We start from the raw sequence: 5,152 nt of genomic DNA, 5'->3' as shown, positions 1-5,152 counted from the left end.
GCAGAGGAAAGATATGGAGAGATATGGAGAGAGAAGATGTATTTATTGGTTCTACCAAATTACTAAAGCTAGAAGCAGTACTTAATTTCTGGGCCCTACCTCAGAACAATTAAATCCAGGTCTCTGTAGGTAGAGTCCAGATTTTTAAAAATTTCTCCAGACTAAGGTGAAGACAGGGCTGAGAATCATGACTCTAGACAGAAGCAGAGGCTCAAGTGCATCTCCCACGTGGAGCTTAGGAGACACCCTAGTATCTACCTAATATAGTTTCTCTGCCAAAATTTTACAACACATCATGTGTGCTACAGAGAGGTACCAAAGCAAACAGAAAATATATACCATTTCAATGCAATGTTACATTTTCTTAAGCTGGTTCAAAACTCAATTTCTCCTATACCTACAGTGTGATTCTTTTGACCAGAGGTTACCAAAAAAAAAAAAAAAAAAAAAAAAAAAAAAAAAAAAAAAAAAAAAAACCTAAGGAAAAGCCCTGTAGTTCTATATGAATAAGCAAAATCTACATAATTGAATTGGTTTATTAGGAGTTGGAGTTTCCGGGCCCAGGGAAGCTAAATCTCATTCTATGAGATTTAAAAGACTTACTTGAGTTCAGAATGTAAGTCAGTGGCAGAGTCCTAACAAAAACCCATTTTACTTCGCTGGCTGTTACAGCAAGCAAGCAGTTGGGGAAAGTGCTATATTATTTTTAGTCTACATTTTTGTCTGCTTTTTTATTCACTGTCCACGTTATCTTAGAGATAACGTTAAATGAGGGGAGAAAGAACCAAGAGGTGAATAAAAGGAGAAAATAAACATTTCCTTTGGTCTTTATTAGCTTAACAGTGGATTTATTCAGCTTCAGATAATTCTGTGAGGAGACCAAATTTGTCTACGTTCAATACATTTCCAAAATATATTCACATATACTATTTCACTTGATTCAAATGCTTTAATAGCAAAGTGTTTGTATACCTCTCCCTTTAAACATATTTGGAACATATGGGATCCTTAATCTATTCTTCCTTTCATCCTCCATTTTTTGCATCATCCTTGTCTGGTTGTTATTTTTCAGTTTCGAGTATTTTTATTCTCATTCCTTCAGAACATCCATTCCCATGGAATTTCAGCATAGATGAGATAATCCAAGACTCTTGCCACAACAATTTACTTCTGCTTTCTCCACAAGTATAAGACAATACAATATTTTCCAGGCTTCTTCCTCAAGAGACCAATGCCAACAGAGCTTCCAAAGTGTGATTATGTTTCCCAGATGTTGACAAAAGTGATGTTTTTATTAAATGTACATGCCCTATATACAGGAAGCACATGTACTCTCATAGAGCATGCTCTACGGGAAAATGAACATCAGAAATGGACACACTGTAACTGACTATACTTCAATAAAGGGAAAAAAAGAAAAAATAAAGAAAAAAAGAAATTTATTTTAAAATTTATCTTTTTTAATTCCAAAAAGAACCATCTTTCAAGTGTTGAATTTGTTAGATTTGCTTGAAAACTTTTGGCTTCTTTTTCTGTTTCAAGATTAGGCCAAATTTTTACCTTTTTCTTTCTTGGATGAGCTTTTCACATTTTTCTTCTGGCATTTACTCTGTTTTATACATGTACATTAGAGGATTTAACCAGTTTTGACACTTTTTTTTACTCTTGTTTTTATAAACTTCTTCTATTTAACTTGTACCCAAATTCTCTGTATCCAAAGTGGGAAGGAGCAGTGTCCTATCACCCAGCTTTGTTACCTTTCTTCTTCCCCTGCCGAGGAAGGACTATATGTGTGAAGGGCATCTTCACAGAATGCCTAGGTCCATCAATTTGCTTGGTCATAAAGATAATCATACTGGTAAGAGGCAATCAATCCAACATTTCCTTAATCCAAATGACAAAAAAAATCACCATGTCTCCATGCTTTAATGAGTTTATTTTTCTCATTATTTTTATGTTAACACAGAAACCAGGTACTTTCTCCTTCAAGGTCCTCTCTGACCTGTATCCGTCCATCTGCATAAGTTAACAACTTTCACTACAAACATGTTAATTAGACCTTGAAATTAGAGTCACCAGTGTTAGTAATTCTCTCTTGAAATATGGTTGGTGCACATTTTGTTTAGTTGGTTGTTTACAGTATATTTCAATTCTCTTGAATCTGCCATAAGAAACAGCAAAGAAAATTTGTTCTCTCAGTTCTTGAGATTGTTTAGAACTAATACACCATTTTACTTTTCTTGTGAAAAATTCTTTAAAATAAACTTTTTATTTTAAAAAAAACTCAACTTTTTCATTTTGCTGATATTTTATTTCACTGCCTCCTTTTAATGCTTTATATGCCAGAATTAATCTAATTTTCTCCCTCTCTCTTAACTCTGTCCTGAATTTCCAAGAGCTGAAATTTCTCTTTTGATGCATTTTTAATGTGTCAGAAACTTCATGGGTCTCTGCAAACCTGTATTTGTTTACAATTTGTTTACAATATGATTGCTCCAAGAGCTAGAGAAGTAAACATTGGTGGATGAAGAATTTTTTCATCTTCTTTCAGATGGATAGATTAACTGCTTTCAAATAGGCTAGAACTTGCCCAAAATTAGTAGACAAGAAAGGTTTTAACGTACTCTCCCACTGGAGGAAAAGTATTACGTGCAAAAATTTTTCAGAAATTGTTTATTCTATCAGAACTTGATCAAAAATGACAACCAGGTAATCTAAACGAGTAAGACACAGAAGTAATGAAACTGGCAAGGTAAAAATATCCAAAAGAGAAGCGTTCTTCCCAATGTTACTTTTAAAAGCTTTTATTTGAAAAACTATTCAGTTGTGAAATATTCAGCAAGTACTTACTAACCACCTCCTGTGCCGGACTGTACTGATCCCTGGACACAGAGTTGAAGAAGCTGCCCTCACGAGGCTTGCAGTCTTTCCTCCTTAATCTTCACAACGATTTTTTGAAACATGAGTGTTGGCATTATTATGCCAATAATATAGAGATTCAGGCTCAAACTGGAACTTAAATCTCTATATTCTTTTGCCGGGGCTTTTGCAATATATAAAAATGCAATTTCATTGTCATTTAAAAAATTTTTGATATCAAGAATAAATCAAGGAAGAAAAGAAAGTAGATGAAACAACTTATTTTGGTTCTTTTTACTTGGATAATTTATACTCTGCATTAATGTAATTTGATGGCTTATATTGCAGCAACCTCTGCTTCAACCAAGATACCCACTGCTTCCCACTTGGATTTAATGCTTCATTCTACAAATAATTTAGTGCCAGATAGGTATCATACACTATGTTTGGCTTCACTCCAACTTCTTCCAAGATAATGAAAGAACTAGCACAGACTATCTGGAACCCAATTGGCTATTATTTGCACCAAATCCTTCTTCCCCAATTTTCATCTCTTGGTGCATCTGAGAGTTACATTTCATCTCACCCAAGCTGAATGGCATGAGCTCTGTTGGGTTTACCTTTATGAAGCTGCAGTGTTCCTGTTTCTGTGGCATCATCAACCTACGTCTCATGAATTAGGTGATATCTCCATTATTTGGCCCAATATAAAAGTATTATCTGCCCTCCAGTGTAAAATAGTTACCTATCAACTCCAAAGGCCTTTTCATACAATTAATGAACAGATCAAATGCCAACTTGAGACTTACTTTCATGAAACTGAGTTCCATATTTACAACTGAAATGGAAGAATCACTAGAGAGGCTTAACAGCAGATTGAAGTAAAGGAACATAACTTGAAGAGAGGTTCAAAGAAAATATCCAGTTCTAAGAAAAGAGTAAAAGAATGTGAAACAAGCAAAGCCGCAGTGATCTCTGGGACGATACCTAGAGTTCTCATAAATATTCAGTTGGATTCCTAGGAATAGGGAAAAAATGGGGCAGAAAAGAAGTTTTTTAAAAATGGCTGAAATGTAATCAGATGTGGGGAAAAATATCCACTGACATATCCAGGAAGCTCAGGGAACTCCAAGAAGGAAATATTCAAGGAAACCCACATATTATAGACTGACTGCAAGAAAGCCAAAGATATAAAGGTATCTAAAAAGGAATGGTAGCCTACTTGCCTTTAGATAGAAATGGAAGTGAAAAGTATAACATCTTTAAAGTTTTGGGAAATAAAGCACTGCCAACCCACAATTCTATGTTTAGTCAAGATGAGTCTTAAAAATGAAAGCAAAATAAACATGTTTTCAGAAGTTCTTGCCAGCAGATCTACACTTCAACATAGACAAAAGTAAACTCTCCAGCCTGAGGGGAGGTGATAGTATATAAAATACAAATGCCCAAGAAAGAATGAAGTGCACATGGAATTGTGTATATGTGGGTAAATATAAAAGCTATCTTTTTTACTTCTCTTATATACCTGTAAGAGATAACTGACCCTCTAAACCAAAATTATAACAATGTATATGGAGTTACCTTAGGTACAAGTGAAATACAACAAAAATGACATAAAGGATTGAGAAACCGAAACGTATTGTTGCAAATTTCTTTATTTTGTACTCAGTGATTCAATAATAATTCTAAGCAGACTGTGACAACATAAGAGCAACCAGTTAAAAATAATAACAAACACTAAAAGATGTAGCTAACAAGCATCAAGATAAGTTAAAATAAACACTTTAAAAAAAAAAGTTATCACCTGCCTTATTCAAGTTGGAACCACATCAGATCTTGACTTTGAGAAAGACTTGAGTTTGGATTGCCCATAGCTTTGCTGCCTTTTTGTCTGTTTTATACTTTGACACTATTTCTACATTTGAGAAATATCCTGTGCAAATTCTAATGAAAAACCATTTTTAAAATTTATTCTCACATGCTTACTGACAAACAGCACATATACAAAGGAAAATGGGAAGTTCCAGAACTCCACTCCCATAAGTCTTCTGATTTATCCAAACTTCTCCCATAGTGGGGCACTGCCAAATACCTCTCTCTCTGTGGGTGGCCTAGCAACTTCCTTCACTGTCTCCAGCTGCTAGAGAGCTGGCTTTTTCCAGCACATCATTAAAAAACTGGCACCAACGCTCAAAGTATCTACTCCCTAGAGGAAGATCACTGTTATGCTCTCCCTATTAAAAACAGAAAACAGCCGGAGGCAGAGTACCTCTGCCAGCGCTCAGCCCTTTAC

Source organism: Vicugna pacos, chromosome 1 (assembly GCF_048564905.1).
Source record: "Vicugna pacos chromosome 1, VicPac4, whole genome shotgun sequence".
In the NCBI taxonomy this organism is placed as follows: domain Eukaryota; kingdom Metazoa; phylum Chordata; class Mammalia; order Artiodactyla; family Camelidae; genus Vicugna; species Vicugna pacos.
This window is presented reverse-complemented; position numbering follows the sequence as displayed.